We start from the raw sequence: 23366 nt of genomic DNA on the forward strand, positions 1-23366 counted from the left end.
GCCAGGAACCCCCACAATGGTAAGTACTTCTACTTCACTGGAGAAAGGGAAGACAGGATGAGCAGAAGCCCATAGGGGGTGCCGTGCAAACGTAATAGGGCAAGTTTCAAAAACTGATAAGACAAACCTCAAACTGTGAAACCCTCTGCGAAACTCACCAAGACTGACACTTAGCTGACTTCTGGTAAAATTCCACCCTTAATGTCACATCCATCTTTAAAGTAAAGAAGAAAAATGTACAAGTGACAAACAGGTGATCAGAGAATTGAAAAAGAGTTGGTTAATGTTAAATGTTACAGAATTTTGAATCAGAACGTCTGTGTTTGTATGTCCATGAAAAATCTTTTGAAAAGCAAACAAAGAATAACTTAGTTTTCTGTAAATAAATCATTTCTATATTTCCTTGGGCTGTCTGGTGCCTTGATTCACAGTGAATGGCTCCTACCTTTTGGGGCATACACAATGGGCAGCGCACAGGAAAAACCTTGACTGAGACAATGGCCTATGACAAGGTACATTTTAATGCTGCTTTCCTGCACTACAGACTTCTGTGCAAAGCAGCGCTTTACTGAATATCAAACCTGAAATACATCCTTGCCAATTTTGCACAGCTCCAAGTCTATTTGTGAGCACATTAGTTCAAAGGTTACCTCACTCTGGGCAGAGGAACACTCCACAGGAAAACAAAAGCATTAAAAAAATTGAAAGTGAACCACCGATTACAAGCATGATTCAAAGAAGCACAACACTGAATATTTTACGGTGTTATGCTGGGATCAGCATTCAGAGCTGCGAAGGGTGCCATTGTATTGAAAGCAGCCAGCAACAACTATTAAATTATTCAAATATGTCTCTTTTAGCAGGGAAGGTACTCCAGTGGCCAGTCTCCACTCCTTTCCTTAAACACTCAGACAAAGACATTCCTCACTCTTTAAAACTAAAAGCTGCATATGTAGCTTTTCACCTTAATTAAAGGGAGCAGTCTGGTGTCATCTCCCTTAACAGCAAATACAGCATGCAGAATCAAGTCTCAATATTTCCTAATCAATCTCTTCAGTGACTTCCTTACACACATTCTGGAGCAGACAGGATTTGAACCTGGCCCAGAGGGAGGGATACTGCCATTGTGTCGCAAGTGCTCTGGAGCTGAGATGCTCTTGAGAATTGAACTCAGATCGCTGGATTCAAAGTCCAGAAACCAGTACACCATAGAACCCATCCCAAATCAGGTCTTCTATAAATCTGCTGTCTGCAACCAACTGTAATACAGCCCTTAATTGCTTGCCTTCACTTAATTCACTGACTCTTATTGTAGTGACAGTGAGGGAAGGTGGAGAGTATATGTGTAGCATTCAGGTTCTCTTCCCCATGGCATTCAAGAATATGGAACAATGCAGGAAATTAGAATGCGTTAATGTCAGTGCAGACTCAATGGGCCAAAAGGTCTTTTCTGCACTATATGAATCTATAGAGTTATCTATCTATGAGGAAAGGAGTGGAGCAAGTGATGCATGGAGCCCTGCACTTGGCTTGGGAGATGGAGAGATGATATTCACAGTAGTAGGGCCAAGTTAATGGGTGTGCATCAACACAAGATGTACATTAACACAATCACTGCAATATCTCTGTGAAACATTACGTGGTCACATTCCTCTGTCTCCCTTACCCAAGAGGATTATTTTCAGCTATTTTTATCTTGTGCCAGCAATTTGACCACAACAACAGTGGCGGTGGGGAGCTACTGTTGGCAATGACACCCGTCTTGGGCGTACATATATGACAATAAAATAATTGGATTCATCATGTGACTGATCAGCTGATGAGCCAAGTGATCCATTTGTTTCCCCCTCTCTCTCCTCAGGTTTTGAGTCTGTCAGCAACAATATATTATAGCAGTCACAAGCCAAAAGAACTGCGGATGCTGGAATTCAGGAACAAAAACAGAAATTGCTGGAAAAGCTCAGCAGGTCTGGCAGCATCTGTGTAGAGAAATCAAAGTTAACGCTTTGGGTCGAGTGACCTTTCCTCAGAACACCTGACTTCTCTCCACAGATGCTGCCAGACCTGCTGAGCTTTTCCAGCAATTTCTGTTTCTGAATATGCTCTAGCCCCTGGAAAACTATATGAGGGGTAATTGCTGTTGCTTGGAGTTGTTTATTTTCACTAATAAAAGACTGACAGTCTTTAAAAACAAGGTTCCATTTACTATTATAAGACAGGTATCAACCAGGGGTAAGAGGATGAGGGGATGTTAGAATCTAGATTTATACCAGATTTGCAATGTATCAAGTACCTTTTAGATACTTCGCCTTGATGATCTGTAGATTTACCCATTAGCCCTTCAATGATGCTTACTGTGTCACCTTGTGCCTTGTCCTTATGAAATTTACCTTACTAAATATAAACCTTGGTTAGTGACTCTTATTGATCTCTGCTCACAAGATGTATCCTTGTAGATAGATTGTTATGTAATCTTCGCTTATGAAATATTATTAAATCTAATATAACCTGCTCCCAAGTCAGGCTGGAACATAACCTGGAATACTCTCTATAAATTCACTGTCCTTAAAACTGAAACTATTCTGGATGTCTGTGAACACAAATTAAAACCTCCTATTATAACTGGATTGTTTTTGCTATATTTATCTCTGAACCACATACGTATACATTCACATAACTTCTCACCACTATCAGAAAGCCTGTGCAATAACTTCTATAAATCATAAATCCTTTACCATGTAGTTATTCTATTGTAAAAAGTGGTTTAACTGCTTCATCAACATCTGCAGTCAAATAGTTTCTTTTGACTGTAGTTTTACAACAAAAATCAGAATAAAGACCTGATGATAGTCACAAAAACAGAAAATGATACAAGTCTTCAGCAGGTCTGACATTGTCTACGCAGACCGAAGCTGAGTTAATGCTGCATGTTAATGACCTTCCATCAGAGCTGTTGTAAATTAATAGGTTTTGAGTAAGTACAGAGAAAATAGGAGAGGGGAAGATAAAACACAAAGGATCATAGAGTGTAAGGTAGGAAATATTAAATAATGAATTGAATTGAATTGAATTGAATTGAATTGAATTTATTGTCACATGTACCGAGGCACAGTGAAAAGCTTTGTCTTGTGAGCGATACAGGCAGATCAGAGTTAAGTAGCATAGATGAGTAAATAATAGGTAAATAGCGGCAAAAACAAAAACACAGGTACAGGTGAATGTTAAGAGTTTGTTAGTCCATTCAGTATTCTAACAACAGTAATGTAGAAACTGTTCCGAAACTGGCTGGTAAGTGTGTACAGGTTTCTGTACTTTCTCCTCGATGGTAGAGGTTGTACAAAAACATTGCCAGGATGGGATGGATCTTTGAGAATGCTGGTGGCCTTTCCTTGACAGCGGGCCTGGTCAATGGATTCTATAGATGGGAGGTTGGCCTTTGTGATTGTCCGGGCCGAGTTCACCACTCTCTGTAACCATCTCTGATCTTGAATGGTACAGTTGCCATACCAGATAGTGATATATCCAGACAGAATGCTCTCGATGGCGCACCTATGAAGGTTGGCTAGGGTATTCACCATCATGCCAAATTTCCTCAGCTGCCTGAAGAAGAAGAGACGTTGTTGGGCCTTTGTAACCAGTGCGTCCACATGAAGACTCCAAGAAAGCTTGTTGATGACCAATTCCAGGAACTTGACACTCTCTACTCGTTCCACCTCTATGCTGTTAATGTCTAGGGGGCATGAATAACATCCCGCTGAAAGTCAACAATGAGTTCTTTGGTTTTGCCGGCATTGAGAGCTAGGTTGTTCTTAGTGCACCATTTTTCCAAGTCTTCCACCTCCCGTCAGTAGTCTGTTTCGTCGCCATCTGAGATTCGACTGACCATGGTGGTGTCATCAGCGAACTTGTAAATGGCATTAGTCTGGTATTTGGTGACGCATTCATGGGTATACAGTGAGTACAGTAGGGGGCTGAGTACACACCCCTGGGGAGCTCCAGTGTTAAGTGTTAGTGACGATGAAATATTGTCCCCAGTCTTCACTAATTGTTGCCTGTGGATCAGAAAACTGAGGATCCAGTTGCAGAGAGTAGGGCTTAGTCCAAGATCACTAAGTTTAGTAATCAGTCTCGAGGAAGTAATAGTGTTGAAGGCTGAACTGTAGTCAATGAGTAGGATTCTTACGTAGCTATTCTTGGTGTCAAGATGTTCTAGGGAGGAGTGAAGGGCACCTGATATGGCATCTGGCATGGATTTGTTGGTCTGATAGGCAAATTGGAGTGGGTCAAGAGTCATGGGGAGGCTGGAGTTGATTAATACCATGACCAACCTCTCAAAGCACTTCATGACCACTGAAGTTAGGGCCACTGGATGGTAGTCATTGAGACATGCTGCATGAGCCTTCTTAGGCACAGGGATGGTGGGCCTCTTGAAACAGGCAGGGACAGTGGCCTGCTGCAGGGAGAGGGTGAAGGTGTCTGAGAAGACCTCTGCCAGATGATCGCGCATGCTCTGAGTGCACAGCCTAGTACCCCACCTTGGACTCACTTGAAGGAAAACTGATCTGACCTCTGATGCAGTGACTGTTGGGATAGGTTTGTCAGGACTTGTCGGAATAGGTGTTACCCCTCTGCCGAAATTCAGCTTAAAGTGAGCTTAGAAGGTGTTGAGACGATCTGGGAGGGATAGGTCATTGTCTGCTATCTTGCACTGTCTCTTTTTAGAATCTGTGATGTCACTCAGTCCTTGCCATAGTTGCCGGGTGTCTGTCTGGTTCTCTAGTTTGGATCGGTATTGGTCCTTGGCTGTCTTAATGGCTTTGCAAAGGTCATACTTGGATTCCTTATACTTGAGTGGGTCTCCTGATCTGAATGCCTCAAGCCTGGTTTTACTTGTTGGGGAACACCCGGATTGATTTCCTCGGTATACAGTCCTCCACACACTTGCTGATAAAGTTTGTAACGGTGGTGGTGTGCTCGTCCAAGGTACCTGTAGATTGTTTGAACATGGCCCAATCAGCCGATTCCAGACAGCACCAGAGTTGATCCTCTACCTCCTCCGACCAGCACTGGACCTGTATCCGCGAGGGCGTTTCCTGTTTGAGCTTTTGCCTGTAAGCCGGGGGAAGAAACACAGCATTGTGGTCGGAGTTCCCGAAATGAGGACAAGGGATGGAGCGGTAGGCATCCTTCACAGTGGTAAAAACAATGACTGCAGATGCTGGAAACCAGATTCTGGATCAGTGGTGCTGGAAGAGCACAGCAGTTCAGGCAGCATCCGACGAGCAGCAAAATCGATGTTTCGGGCAAAAGCCCTTCATCAGGAATAAAGGCAGAGAGCCTGAAGCGTGGAGAGATAAGCTAGAGGAGGGTGGGGGTGGGGAGAAAGTAGCATAGAGATTCTCCCCACCCCTACCCTCCTCTAGTTTATCTCTCCACGCTTCAGGCTCTCTGCCTTTATTCCTGATGAAGGGCTTTTGCCCGAAACGTCGATTTTGCTGCTCGTCAGATGCTGCCTGAATTGCTGTGCTCTTCCAGCACCACTGATCCAGAATCCTTCACAGTGGTGTAGCGGTGGTCTAATATGTTCGGGCCCCTGGTGGGGCAGGTAATGTTCTGTTGAGCAATACCTTCCTTAGATTGGCTTGATTGAAGTCACCAGTTACAATAAACAGGACCTTGGGGTGTTCTGTCTCCAGGGTGTTAGTGGTGGAGTACAGCACATCCAGAGCTTCTTCAACCTTTGCTTGTAGTGATATGTACACAGCAGTTAGTATAGCAGCGGTAAATTCCCATGGTAGATAGAAGGGGCGGCATTTGATGGTGAGGAATTCAAGGTTTGGGGAGCAATGGCTGCCCAGGGTTGCAATTAAAACCAACAAAACGAAAGATGGGTCTAAAGGATCTTGTCAGTGGGAACAGCAGAATCATTATCAGTACCTGTTAGCTGAAAAACATGAGTATAGGCTATGATCTGAAATCATTAAGTTCATTTTGAATGTGGAAAGCTGTGATGCCTAATCCAAAGATAACTGAGCTTATTCTTACTTGAACAGTGCAGGAGAATGCGGACAGATGGAGAGAAAATGAGAAAAAGTGGACTTTATTGTTGTATTATTCTTAACTGAATAGGCACTAATTATGAAAATGTACATCCAGGATGCCACATTGTTGCTGCACAGGAGTCAATGTGCCAAGTAACAACGGTATCAGTGTATCTGTCCACCAACCATGTGGAGAGCTGAAAGAAATCTGCTGATAAAGTTGCAGCATTTTGAGTCTGAAATATTATTTCTAACTGATGGGAATCAGAAAACATAAGAAAGAAAGAAAGAGAGAGACAGAAAGGGACAGAGAAAGAGAAAGGAAGAAAGAGAGAGAGAAAGAGAGAGAGAGAAAGGAAGAAAGAGAGAAACAAAGAAAGAGAGAAAGAAAGAAAGAGTGAAAGAGAGAAACAAAGAGAGAAAGAGAGAAGGAAAAAAAGAGAGAAAGAGAGAAAGAACGAGAGAAAGAGAGAGAGAGAAAGAAAGAGAGAAAGAAAGAGAGAAAGAGAGAGCGAGAGAAAGAAAGAAAGGGAGAGAGAAAGGAAGAAAGAGAGAAACAAAGAAAGAGAGAAAGAAGGAAAGAGTGAAAGAGAGAAACAAAGAGAGAAAGAGAGAAGGAAAAAAGAGAGAAAGAGAAAAAGAACGAGAGAAAGAAAGAGAGAAAGAAGGAAAGAGTGAAAGAGAGAAACAAAGAGAGAAAGAGAAAAGGAAAAAAAGAGAGAAAGAGAGAAAGAACGAGAGAAAGAAAGAGAGAGAGAGAAAGAAAGAGAGAAAGAAAGAGAGAAAGAGAGAGAAAGAGAAAGGAAGAAAGAGAGAGAGAAAGAGAAAAAGAAAGAAACAAACAAACAAAGCAGGGGAATGAAATAGGAATTGTGAAATAGAAAGGCACAACAACATTCCCAAAGAAACAGAAACTTAATCTTCTCACAATTCTCTCCAACCTTGATCGACTTCAACCTTTAGACTCGATGGTGAATGATTCTTAACCTGTGCACTATGTCTTGACTGCATGAAAAATCTGACTTGAATCAATAAAGGAATTGCAACTGACAAGGTAACCGTAAGTTTAAAGTATCAGTGTTACACAATTTCACACTGTCTTCAGCTGTCGACTTTCAAAAAAATAAGCTTTTAGGCCCTTTTTAGAAGTCCTGTCAAATCATCAGCTTTCAGGAATATTGAAGACAGGGAAGCTTTAAGGTTAAACTAAATCTTATCATCAATTCCATTTACATTGTGCTGTCAGAGGTGTTTCAGGACTGATTTCTTCTTACTGAATTTGTAATTTTTTTCTGAAGACCTTTTTCTTAAGAGAGTGCCCTGTTTGAATTTGAATCATGTTTGAATTACAGCAGTGGGTAGAGAGGTACCAGTCTTCAGAGAGTTTATCTTGGCTGATACCTGACAACAGCAATGCTGCTGGGAACACAAAGCAGGCTAACTCTGACAATGAATCAGAGGAATATACTTCTGACAGGATAGAAAGATTGGATCTACAGGAGCCCGTATGCAAAGAAAAATGTGTATATTTACTGAGGTAAGAAGTCCTGCTGGCATGTACTAGGTTCCATAAATCAATAACGTTAACATTGGCACTGGGCAGGTAATACTTAAGTTGCGGAATCAGCAAGAACGACTCTCACAATACTGACAACTGTTCTGTCTCCACTGTAACTATTTGGGGTCAAATGTAAAGATTAAAAATGAATATGTTGACTTGCTTCAATGAGTGCGATATAGATATAATGTAAAGGAAGAGAGAAGTGCAGTTTTGGATACTGATGCACTCCTAGATTTTATTGAGCTTGTCTTCAGAAAACCGATTCAGGACTTTCAAATGCAATTATGAAATTTTCTTCTGTCATCACTTTTGAGCGACAGATAAAAATATTCGCTTCCATGTTATACCATAACTGTAGTGACATAGGCAAGCATAATCGTCAATCTGAGCATGGTAAAGACAGACAAACAGATTCCAATTTGAACCAACTAACTCTCTAAAATAACCAGTCCAGCGCCTGGTCAGTCAGGAAAAGCAGTTCCCCACCACCCCACTTCCCGAGAACACACCCTGTCATTGACCATGAAATAAATAACCCCCAACAAAGGTGAGAATGCGTTTGAAGAGACTTTGCTCCTAATCTCAGCCCTAACTCATTCCCACAGATCAGGAGCAAGCAAGCTGCTTTGATTTCCATTACTTCTGGCACTATCCATGGTCCAGTTGCAGTTAGATGTACAATTCCACAAATTTCACAAGCTCAGAATGCACGACAGCTTCATAAACTAGAGAAAGGTGAATATACGTCTTGGAGAATTTAACAATAATTAAAACAAGTAATTATTACAATGAACATCTAACCTGCAATTCAAGCAGACAGTCGCAAAAGATATTTCTTCTGATTTTTATGGTCTTAGACTGCAGCAACAAGATAAAAACATTTACCGAAGATGTTCAGATTTTTAAAACTAATTTAAACTTGGCATGGAGGGATGTAAGTGTGAACTCTTTAAAACATAAGCAAAATGAGCAAAATACTGCACAAATCATCACTGACCTTCCTTGAGTACCAATAAGGTTTGTATTTATTTTTCAAATAATAACAAAATCAGATGGAACACAATCTGCCACTTAACTGAAGTGCAGAGCCTATTAATAAGGACCTACGTGGGCCATTTTCACTAACCTCCTAGTAGTTGCTCAGGGAATAGCACCAGCAACAAACAAGAGCAAACTACCTGTCCTCTTGTTTGGAAAGCAATGTATTGTCATGGAGAATCTTAAAAAAGGGCCAGACAATAAGAATTCTGATCTGAAGGATTTATTTCACGACACAATATGAAAATAAGGATAACATTTCATGGTTGCTGACATTTCAAGAGGTTATAAATATAACTTTCAACAAACAACTATTTCCTCCAAAAATGGGACAGTGTTCAAGTGAGAAAACAGTCGAAGTGGGTCAGAATAATAATTTTTATGTTACACAGAAAGCATTATTTAAAGCAACACTGCATTCTGGAGTTGGGCATATTTTAATAAAATTAATTAACTCACGTAGTCAAATCATTTTGAGCTTCTTTAGTTAAGCCTTTAACACAATGTGAAGGATAAAAAAAATTTTTGTCAGTGTGTAATTACAATACCATAATTTTGTCAGATTTAATTAAGTAGCCTTATGTTAATCAGTTGCTTGGGCCTTGTTCCTGATGTATATGTTTAATTGACTTGTAATTCCCATCCCTTCTGTTGGTGGGACTTAACAACATATGATCAGAAAAGTCAAGTGAGACAAAGTGACTCCACCTTCATGGGAACGCAGCATTGAAGCTTTGGATAAAAGTCTCCAGTTAGATTCAATCTAGTATCCACCTCCTTAAAAGAGGAAACATGCAGGGATAGGAATGAGCAGCAATACATACAGGGATAGATAGCAGCAGCAATACATACAGGGATCGGAATCAGCAACAGTACATACAGGGATAGGAATAAGCAGCAATACACACAGGGATAGGAATCAGCAGCAATACACACAGGGATGGGAATCAACAGCAATACACACAGGGATAGGAATCAGCAGCAATACACACAGGGATAGGAACCAGCAGCAATAAACAAAGGGATACAAATCAGAAACAATACATACAGGGATCGGAATCAATAGCAATACGCACAGGGATAGAAATCAGCAGCAATACATACAGGGATAGGAATCAATAGCAATACACACAGGGATAGAAATCAGCAGCAATACATACAACGATAAAAATCAGCAGCAATACACACAGGGATAGGAATCAGCAGCAATACACATGGGGAAAGGGATCAACAGCATTATACAGAGGGATAGGAAAGAACAGAAATACATGAACGAATTGGAATACACAGCAATGCAGACAGGGATAGGAATCAGCAGCAATACGCACAGGGATAGGAATCAACGGCCATAGGTACAGGGATAGGAATGAACAGCAATACACACAGGGATAGGAATCAGCAGCAATTCACACAGGGACAGGAATCTACAATGATACACACAGGGATAGGAATCAACAGCAATACATAGAGGGATAGGAATCTACAATAATACAGACAGGGATAGGAATCAACAGCAATACATACAGGGATAGGAATCAGCAGCAATTCACACAGCGATAGGAATCTACAATAACACACACTGGGATATGAATCAGCAGCCATACGTACAAGGATATGAATCAGCAGCAATACGTACAGGGATATGAATCAGCAGCAATACGTATAGGGAGAGGAATCAATAGCAATAGACACAGGGATAGGAATCAATAGCAATACACACAGGGATAGAAATCAGAAGCAATACACACAGGGATACGAATCAATAGCAATACACACAGGGATAGGAATCAATAGCAATACACACAGGGATAGAAATCAGAAGCAATACACACAGGGATACGAATCAATAGCAATATACACAGGGATAGGAATCAATAGCAATACACACAGGGATAGGAATCAACAGCAATACACACAGGGATAGAAATCAGAAGCAATACACACAGGGATAGGAATCAACAGCAATACACACAGGGATAGGAATCAGTAGCAATACACACAGGGATAGGAATCAATAGCAATACACACAGGGATAGGAATCAATAGCTATACACACAGGGATAGAAATCAGAAGCAATACACACAGGGATAGGAATTAACAGCAATACACACAGGGATAGGAATCAGCAGCAATACACACAGGAATAGGAATCAGTAGCAATACACACAGGGATAGGAATCAACTTCAATACACACAGGGATAGGAATCAACAGCAATACATACAGGGATAGGAATCAGCAGCAATACATACAGGGATAGGATTCAAAAGCAATACACACAGGGATAGGTATCAACAGCAATACACACTGGGATAGGAATCAGCACCAATACACAGAGTGCTAGGAATCAGCAGCAACACCTCCAGGGATAGGAATCAGCAGCAATGCATACAGGGATAGGAATCAGCAGCAATGCATACAGGGAAAGGAATCAGCAGCAATGCATACAGGGATAGGAATCAGCAGCAATACATACAGGGATAGGATTCAAAAGCAATACACACAGGGATAGGTATCAACAGCAATACACACTGGGATAGGAATCAGCAGCAATACACACAGAGATAGGAATCAGCAACAATCCACACAGGGATAGGAATCAGCAACAATACACACAGGGATATGAATCAGCAGCAATACGTATAGGGAGAGGAATCAATAGCAATAGACACAGGGATAGGAATCAATAGCAATACACACAGGGATAGGAATCAATAGCAATACACACAGGGATACGAATCAATAGCAATACACACAGGGATAGGAATCAATAGCAATACACACAGGGATAGAAATCAGAAGCAATCAGAAGATAGGAATCAGCAACAATCCACACAGGGATAGGAATCAGCAACAATACACACAGGGATAGGAATCAGCAACAATACACACAGAGATAGGAATCAGCAGCAATACGTATAGGGAGAGGAATCAATAGCAATAGACACAGGGATAGGAATCAATAGCAATACACACAGGGATAGAAAGAGCAGTGTTACATACAGGGGTAGGTATCAACAGCAATACATACAGGGATAGGAATCAGCAGCAATACACACAGAGATAGGAATCAGTAGCAAAACATACAACGATAGGAATCAGCAGCAAGACATACAGAGATAGGAATCTACAATAACACACACAGAGATAGGAATCAACAGCAACACATACAGGGATAGGAATGAGCAGCCATACGTACAGGGATATGAATCAGCAACAATACGTACAGGGATATGAATCAGCAGCAATACGTATAGGGATAGGAATCAATAGCAATACACACAGGGGATAGGAATCAATAGCAATACACACAGGGATAGAAATCAGAAGCCATACACACAGAGATAGGAATCAACAGCAATACACACAGGGGATAGGAATCAATAGCAATACACACAGGGATAGGAATCAGAAGCAATATACACAGGTATAGGAATCAACAGCAATACATACAGGGATAGGAATCAGAAGCAATACACACAGGGATAGGAATCAATAGCAATACACACAGGGATAGAAATCAGAAGCAATACACACAGAGATAGGAATCAACAGCAATACACACAGGGGATAGGAATCAGAAGCAATATACACAGGGATAGGAATCAACAGCAATACATACAGGGATAGGAATCAGAAGCAATACACACAGGGATAGGAATCAGAAGCAATATACACATGGATAGGAATCAACAGCAATACATACAGGGATAGGAATCAGTAGCAATACACACAGGGATAGGAATCAATAGCAATACACACAGGGATAGGAATCAGAAGCAATATACACAGGGATAGGAATCAACAGCAATACATACAGGGATAGGAATCAGAAGCAATACACACAGAGATAGGAATCAGAAGCAATATACACAGGGATAGGAATCAACAGCAATACATACAGGGATAGGAATCAGTAGCAATACACACAGGGATAGGAATCAATAGCAATACACACAGGGAGAGAAATCAGAAGCAATACACACAGAGATAGGAATCAACAGCAATACACACAGGGGATAGGAATCAATAGCAATACACACAGGGATAGGAATCAGAAGCAATATACACAGGGATAGGAATCAACAGCAATACATACAGGGGTAGGTATCAACAGCAATACATACAGGGATAGGAATCAGCAGCAATACACACAGAGATAGGAATCAGTAGCAAAACATACAACGATAGGAATCAGCAGCAATACATACAGAGATAGGAATCTACAATAACACACACAGAGATAGGAATCAACAGCAACACATAGAGGGATAGGAATGAGCAGCCATACGTACAGGGATATGAATCAGCAACAATACGTACAGGGATATGAATCAGCAGCAATACGTATAGGGATAGGAATCAATAGCAATACACACAGGGGATAGGAATCAATAGCAATACACACAGGGATAGAAATCAGAAGCCATACACACAGAGATAGGAATCAACAGCAATACACACAGGGGATAGGAATCAATAGCAATACACACAGGGATAGGAATCAGAAGCAATATACACAGGGATAGGAATCAACAGCAATACATTCAGGGATAGGAATCAGAAGCAATACACACAGGGATAGGAATCAATAGCAATACACACAGGGATAGAAATCAGAAGCAATACACACAGAGATAGGAATCAACAGCAATACACACAGGGGATAGGAATCAGAAGCAATATACACAGGGATAGGAATCAACAGCAATACATACAGGGATAGGAATCAGAAGCAATACACACAGGGATAGGAATCAGAAGCAATATACACAGGGATAGGAATCAACAGCAATACATACAGGGATAGGAATCAGTAGCAATACACACAGGGATAGGAATCAATAGCAATACACACAGGGATAGGAATCAGAAGCAATATACACAGGGATAGGAATCAACAGCAATACATACAGGGATAGGAATCAGAAGCAATACACACAGAGATAGGAATCAGAAGCAATATACACAGGGATAGGAATCAACAGCAATACATACAGGGATAGGAATCAGTAGCAATACACACAGGGATAGGAATCAATAGCAATACACACAGGGAGAGAAATCAGAAGCAATACACACAGAGATAGGAATCAACAGCAATACACACAGGGGATAGGAATCAATAGCAATACACACAGGGATAGGAATCAGAAGCAATATACACAGGGATAGGAATCAACAGCAATACATACAGGGATAGGAATCAGAAGCAATACACACAGGGATAGGAATCAACAGCAATACACACAGGGATAGGAATCAGTAGCAATATACACAGGGATAGGAATCAACAGCAATACATACAGGGATAGGAATCAGAAGCAAGACACACAGGGATAGGAATCCGAAGCATTATACATAAGAATAGGAAAGCATAGAAATACATGCAGGGATAGGAATGAGCAGCAATACACACAGGGATAGGAATCAGCAGCAATACACACAGGGATTTGAATCATCAGCATTATACATAGGGATAGGAAAGAATAGAAATACATGCAGGGATAGGAATGAGCAGCAATACACACAGGGATAGGAATCAGCAGCAACACATACAGGATAGGAATCAGCAGCAATACACACAGGGATAGGAATCAGCAGCAATACATATCGGGATAGGAATCAGTATCAACACATTCAGGGATAGGAATCAACAGCAATACATACAGGGATAGGAATCAATAGCAATACACACAGGGATAGGAATCAGTAGCAATACATACAGGGATAGGAATCAGCAGCAATACATACAGGGATAGGAATCAATAGCAATACACACAGGGATAGGAATCAGTAGCAATACAAACAGGGATAGGAATCAGCAGCAATACGCACAGGGAAAGGAATCAGCAGCAAAACATACAGGGATAGAAAACAGCAGCAATATACACAGGGATAGGAATCAACAGGAAAACACACAGGGATAGGAATCAATAGCAATACATACTGGGATAGGAATCAGCAGCAATACACACGGGGATAGGAATCAAGAGCAATACACACAGGGATAGGAATCAATAGCAATACATACAGGGATAGGAATCAGCAGCAATACACACAGGGATAAGAATCAATAGCAATACATACAGGGATAGGAATCAACAGCAATACATACAGGGATAGGAATCAATAGCAATACACACAGGGATAGGAATCAGTAGCAATACACACAGGGATAGGAATCAGTAGCAATACACACAGGGATTGGAATCAATAGCAATACACACAGGGATAGGAATCAATAGCAATACACACAGGGATATGAATCAACAGCAATACACACAGGGATCGGAATCAACAGCAATACATACAGGGATAGGAATCATAGCAATACATACAGGGAAAGGAATCAGCATCAATACACACTGGGATAGGAATCAACAGCAATACATACAGGAATAGGAATCAGCAGCAATACACACAGGGATAGGAATCAGCAGCAATACACACAGGGATAGGAATCAGCAGCAATACACACAGGGATAGGAATCAGCAGCAATACATACAGGGATAGGAATCAGCAGCAATACACACAGGGATAGGAATCAGCAGCAATACACACAGGGATAGGAATCAGCAGCAATACATAGAGGGATAGGAATCAGTAGCAAAACATACAACGATAGGAATCAGCAGCAAGACATACAGAGATAGGAATCTACAATAACACACACAGAGATAGGAATCAACAGCAACACATACAGGGATAGGAATGAGCAGCCATACGTACAGGGATATGAATCAGCAACAATACGTACAGGGATATGAATCAGCAGCAATACGTATAGGGATAGGAATCAATAGCAATACACACAGGGGATAGGAATCAATAGCAATACACACAGGGATAGAAATCAGAAGCCATACACACAGAGATAGGAATCAACAGCAATACACACAGGGGATAGGAATCAATAGCAATACACACAGGGATAGGAATCAGAAGCAATATACACAGGTATAGGAATCAACAGCAATACATACAGGGATAGGAATCAGAAGCAATACACACAGGGATAGGAATCAATAGCAATACACACAGGGATAGAAATCAGAAGCAATACACACAGAGATAGGAATCAACAGCAATACACACAGGGGATAGGAATCAGAAGCAATATACACAGGGATAGGAATCAACAGCAATACATACAGGGATAGGAATCAGAAGCAATACACACAGGGATAGGAATCAGAAGCAATATACACAGGGATAGGAATCAACAGCAATACATACAGGGATAGGAATCAGTAGCAATACACACAGGGATAGGAATCAATAGCAATACACACAGGGATAGGAATCAGAAGCAATATACACAGGGATAGGAATCAACAGCAATACATACAGGGATAGGAATCAGAAGCAATACACACAGAGATAGGAATCAGAAGCAATATACACAGGGATAGGAATCAACAGCAATACATACAGGGATAGGAATCAGTAGCAATACACACAGGGATAGGAATCAATAGCAATACACACAGGGAGAGAAATCAGAAGCAATACACACAGAGATAGGAATCAACAGCAATACACACAGGGGATAGGAATCAATAGCAATACACACAGGGATAGGAATCAGAAGCAATATACACAGGGATAGGAATCAACAGCAATACATACAGGGGTAGGTATCAACAGCAATACATACAGGGATAGGAATCAGCAGCAATACACACAGAGATAGGAATCAGTAGCAAAACATACAACGATAGGAATCAGCAGCAATACATACAGAGATAGGAATCTACAATAACACACACAGAGATAGGAATCAACAGCAACACATAGAGGGATAGGAATGAGCAGCCATACGTACAGGGATATGAATCAGCAACAATACGTACAGGGATATGAATCAGCAGCAATACGTATAGGGATAGGAATCAATAGCAATACACACAGGGGATAGGAATCAATAGCAATACACACAGGGATAGAAATCAGAAGCCATACACACAGAGATAGGAATCAACAGCAATACACACAGGGGATAGGAATCAATAGCAATACACACAGGGATAGGAATCAGAAGCAATATACACAGGGATAGGAATCAACAGCAATACATTCAGGGATAGGAATCAGAAGCAATACACACAGGGATAGGAATCAATAGCAATACACACAGGGATAGAAATCAGAAGCAATACACACAGAGATAGGAATCAACAGCAATACACACAGGGGATAGGAATCAGAAGCAATATACACAGGGATAGGAATCAACAGCAATACATACAGGGATAGGAATCAGAAGCAATACACACAGGGATAGGAATCAGAAGCAATATACACAGGGATAGGAATCAACAGCAATACATACAGGGATAGGAATCAGTAGCAATACACACAGGGATAGGAATCAATAGCAATACACACAGGGATAGGAATCAGAAGCAATATACACAGGGATAGGAATCAACAGCAATACATACAGGGATAGGAATCAGAAGCAATACACACAGAGATAGGAATCAGAAGCAATATACACAGGGATAGGAATCAACAGCAATACATACAGGGATAGGAATCAGTAGCAATACACACAGGGATAGGAATCAATAGCAATACACACAGGGAGAGAAATCAGAAGCAATACACACAGAGATAGGAATCAACAGCAATACACACAGGGGATAGGAATCAATAGCAATACACACAGGGATAGGAATCAGAAGCAATATACACAGGGATAGGAATCAACAGCAATACATACAGGGATAGGAATCAGAAGCAATACACACAGGGATAGGAATCAACAGCAATACACACAGGGATAGGAATCAGTAGCAATATACACAGGGATAGGAATCAACAGCAATACATACAGGGATAGGAATCAGAAGCAAGACACACAGGGATAGGAATCCGAAGCATTATACATAAGAATAGGAAAGCATAGAAATACATGCAGGGATAGGAATGAGCAGCAATACACACAGGGATAGGAATCAGCAGCAATACACACAGGGATTTGAATCATCAGCATTATACATAGGGATAGGAAAGAATAGAAATACATGCAGGGATAGGAATGAGCAGCAATACACACAGGGATAGGAATCAGCAGCAACACATACAGGATAGGAATCAGCAGCAATACACACAGGGATAGGAATCAGCAGCAATACATATCGGGATAGGAATCAGTATCAACACATTCAGGGATAGGAATCAACAGCAATACATACAGGGATAGGAATCAATAGCAATACACACAGGGATAGGAATCAGTAGCAATACATACAGGGATAGGAATCAGCAGCAATACATACAGGGATAGGAATCAATAGCAATACACACAGGGATAGGAATCAGTAGCAATACAAACAGGGATAGGAATCAGCAGCAATACGCACAGGGAAAGGAATCAGCAGCAAAACATACAGGGATAGAAAACAGCAGCAATATACACAGGGATAGGAATCAACAGGAAAACACACAGGGATAGGAATCAATAGCAATACATACTGGGATAGGAATCAGCAGCAATACACACGGGGATAGGAATCAAGAGCAATACACACAGGGATAGGAATCAATAGCAATACATACAGGGATAGGAATCAGCAGCAATACACACAGGGATAAGAATCAATAGCAATACATACAGGGATAGGAATCAACAGCAATACATACAGGGATAGGAATCAATAGCAATACACACAGGGATAGGAATCAGTAGCAATACACACAGGGATAGGAATCAGTAGCAATACACACAGGGATTGGAATCAATAGCAATACACACAGGGATAGGAATCAATAGCAATACACACAGGGATATGAATCAACAGCAATACACACAGGGATCGGAATCAACAGCAATACATACAGGGATAGGAATCATAGCAATACATACAGGGAAAGGAATCAGCATCAATACACACTGGGATAGGATTCAACAGCAATACATACAGGGATAGGAATCAGCAGCAATACACACAGGGATAGGAATCAGCAGCAATACACACAGGGATAGGAATCAGCAGCAATACACACAGGGATAGGAATCAGCAGCAATACATACAGGGATAGGAATCAGCAGCAATACACACAGGGATAGGAATCAGCAGCAATACACACAGGGATAGGAATCAGCAGCAATACATAGAGGGATAGGAATCAGCAGCAATACACACAGGGATAGGAATCAGCAGCAATACATACAGGGATAGGAATCAGCAGCAATACATACAGGGATAGGAAGCAACAGATATTCGCACAGGGATAGGAATCAACAGCAACACATACAGGGATAGGAATCAGCAGCAATACATACAGGGATAGGAATCAGCAGCAATACATACAGGGATAGGAATGAGCAGCAATACGCACAGAGATAGGAATCAACAGCAAGCATACAGGGATAGGAATGAGCAGCAACACATACAGGGATAGGAATCAGCAGCAATACACACAGGGATAGGAATCAGCAGCAACACATACAAGGATAGGAATCAAGAGCAATACACACAGGGATAGGAATCAGCAGCAATACACACAGGGATCGGAATCAGTAGCAATACGCACAGGGATAGGAATCAATAGCAATACATACAGGGACAGGAATCAATAGCAACACAAACAGGGATAGGAATCAATAGCAATACATGCAGGGATTGGAATCAGTAGCAATAAACACAGGGATAGGAATCAGTAGCAATGCACACAGGGATAGGAATCAACAGCAATACACACAGGGATAGAAATCAATAGCAATACATACAGGGATAGGAATCAGTAGCAATACACACAGGGATAGGAATCAATAGCAATACATACAGGGATAGGAATCAGCAGCAATACACACAGGGATAGGAATCAACAGCTATACATACAGGGATAGGAATCAATACAAATTCACACACGGATAGGAACCAGCAGCAATAAACAGTGAGATACAAATCAGAAACAATACGCACAGGGATAGGAATCAGCAGCAATACATACAGGGTCAGGACTCAGCAGCAATACATACAGGGATAGGAATCAGCAGCAATACATACAGGGATAGGAATCAACAGCAATACATACAGGGATAGGAATCAGAAGCAATACACACAGGGATAGGAATCAACAGCAATACATACAGGGATAGGAATGAGCAGCAATACACACAGGGATAGGAATCAATAGCAATACATACAGGGATAGGAATCGACAGAAATTCACACAGGGATAGAAATCCGAAGCAATACAAACAGGGATAGGAATCAATAGCAATACACACAGGGATAGGAATCAGCAGCAATACACACAGGGATAGGAATCAATAGCAAAACACACAGGGATAGGAATCAACAGCAATACACACAGGGATAGAAATCAGAAGCAATACACACAGGGATAGGAATCAACAGCAATACACACAGGGATAGGAATCAGTAGCAATACACACAGGGATAGGAATCAATAGCAATACACACAGGGATAGGAATCAATAGCTATACACACAGGGATAGAAATCAGAAGTAATACACACAGGGATAGGAATCAACAGCAATACACACAGGGATAGGAATCAGCAGCAATACACACAGGAATAGGAATCAGTAGCAATACATACAGGGATAGGAATCAGCAGCAATACACACAGGAATAGGAATCAACAGCAATACATACAGGGATAGGAATCAGAAGCAATACACACAGGGATAGGAATCAATAGCAATACATACAGGGATAGGAATCAGCAGCAATACACACAGGGATAAGAATCAATAGCAATACATACAGGGATAGGAATCAACAGCAATACATACAGGGATAGGAATCAATAGCAATACACACAGGGATAGGAATCAGTAGCAATACACACAGGGATAGGAATCAGTAGCAATACACACAGGGATTGGAATCAATAGCAATACACACAGGGATAGGAATCAATAGCAATACACACAGGGATATGAATCAACAGCAATACACACAGGGATCGGAATCAACAGCAATACATACAGGGATAGGAATCATAGCAATACATACAGGGAAAGGAATCAGCATCAATACACACTGGGATAGGATTCAACAGCAATACATACAGGGATAGGAATCAGCAGCAATACACACAGGGATAGGAATCAGCAGCAATACACACAGGGATAGGAATCAGCAGCAATACACACAGGGATAGGAATCAGCAGCAATACATACAGGGATAGGAATCAGCAGCAATACACACAGGGATAGGAATCAGCAGCAATACACACAGGGATAGGAATCAGCAGCAATACATAGAGGGATAGGAATCAGCAGCAATACACACAGGGATAGGAATCAGCAGCAATACATACAGGGATAGGAATCAGCAGCAATACATACAGGGATAGGAAGCAACAGATATTCGCACAGGGATAGGAATCAACAGCAACACATACAGGGATAGGAATCAGCAGCAATACATACAGGGATAGGAATCAGCAGCAATACATACAGGGATAGGAATGAGCAGCAATACGCACAGAGATAGGAATCAACAGCAAGCATACAGGGATAGGAATGAGCAGCAACACATACAGGGATAGGAATCAGCAGCAATACACACAGGGATAGGAATCAGCAGCAACACATACAAGGATAGGAATCAAGAGCAATACACACAGGGATAGGAATCAGCAGCAATACACACAGGGATCGGAATCAGTAGCAATACGCACAGGGATAGGAATCAATAGCAATACATACAGGGACAGGAATCAATGGCAACACAAACAGGGATAGGAATCAATAGCAATACATGCAGGGATTGGAATCAGTAGCAATAAACACAGGGATAGGAATCAGTAGCAATGCACACAGGGATAGGAATCAACAGCAATACACACAGGGATAGAAATCAATAGCAATACATACAGGGATAGGAATCAGTAGCAATACACACAGGGATAGGAATCAATAGCAATACATACAGGGATAGGAATCAGCAGCAATACACACAGGGATAGGAATCAACAGCTATACATACAGGGATAGGAATCAATACAAATTCACACACGGATAGGAACCAGCAGCAATAAACAGTGAGATACAAATCAGAAACAATACGCACAGGGATAGGAATCAGCAGCAATACATACAGGGTCAGGACTCAGCAGCAATACATACAGGGATAGGAATCAGCAGCAATACATACAGGGATAGGAATCAACAGCAATACATACAGGGATAGGAATCAGAAGCAATACACACAGGGATAGGAATCAACAGCAATACATACAGGGATAGGAATCAGCAGCAATACACACAGGGATAGGAATCAATAGCAATACATACAGGGATAGGAATCGACAGAAATTCACACAGGGATAGAAATCCGAAGCAATACAAACAGGGATAGGAATCAATAGCAATACACACAGGGATAGGAATCAGCAGCAATACACACAGGGATAGGAATCAATAGCAAAACACACAGGGATAGGAATCAACAGCAATACACACAGGGATAGAAATCAGAAGCAATACACACAGGGATAGGAATCAACAGCAATACACACAGGGATAGGAATCAGTAGCAATACACACAGGGATAGGAATCAATAGCAATACACACAGGGATAGGAATCAGCAGCAATACACACAGGAATAGGAATCAGTAGCAATACATACAGGGATAGGAATCAGCAGCAATACACACAGGAATAGGAATCAACAGCAATACATACAGGGATAGGAATCAGAAGCAATACACACAGGGATAGGAATCAACAGCAATACATACAGGGATAGGAATCAGAAGCAATACACACAGGGATAGGAATCAATAGCAATACACACAGGGATAGGGAGCAGAAGCAATACACACAGGGATAGGAATCAGCACCAATACACACAGAGATAGGAATCAGCAACAATCCACACAGGGATAGGAATCAGCAACAATACACACAGGGATAGGAATCAGCAGCAATGCATACAGGGATAGGAATCAGCAGCAATGCATACAGGGAAAGGAATCAGCAGCAATGCATACAGGGATAGGAATCAGCAGCAATACATACAGGGATAGGATTCAAAAGCAATACACACAGGGATAGGTATCAACAGCAATACACACTGGGATAGGAATCAGCAGCAATACACACAGAGATAGGAATCAGCAACAATCCACACAGGGATAGGAATCAGCAACAATACACACAGGGATATGAATCAACAGCAATACGTATAGGGAGAGGAATCAAGAGCAATAGACACAGGGATAGGAATCAATAGCAATACACACAGGGATAGAAATCAGAAGCAATACACACAGGGATTCGAATCAATAGCAATACACTCAGGGATAGGAATCAATAGCAATACACACAGGGATAGAAATCAGAAGCAATCAGAAGATAGTAATCAGCAACAATCCACACAGGGATAGGAATCAGCAACAATACACACAGGGATAGGAATCAGCAACAATACACACAGGGATATGAATCAGCAGCAATACGTATAGGGAGAGGAATCAATAGCAATAGACACAGGGATAGGAATCAATAGCAATACACACAGGTATAGAAAGAGCAGTGTTACATACAGGGGTAGGTATCAACAGCAATACATACAGGGATAGGAATCAGCAGCAATACACACAGAGATAGGAATCAGTAGCAAAACATACAACGATAGGAATCAGCAGCAATACATACAGAGATAGGAATCTACAATAACACACACAGAGATAGGAATCAACAGCAACACATACAGGGATAGGAATAAG

Source organism: Chiloscyllium plagiosum, unplaced genomic scaffold, assembly GCF_037043375.1.
Source record: "Chiloscyllium plagiosum isolate Xiang-an unplaced genomic scaffold, Cpla_swu_hap1 HiC_scaffold_24, whole genome shotgun sequence".
NCBI lineage: Eukaryota > Metazoa > Chordata > Chondrichthyes > Orectolobiformes > Hemiscylliidae > Chiloscyllium > Chiloscyllium plagiosum.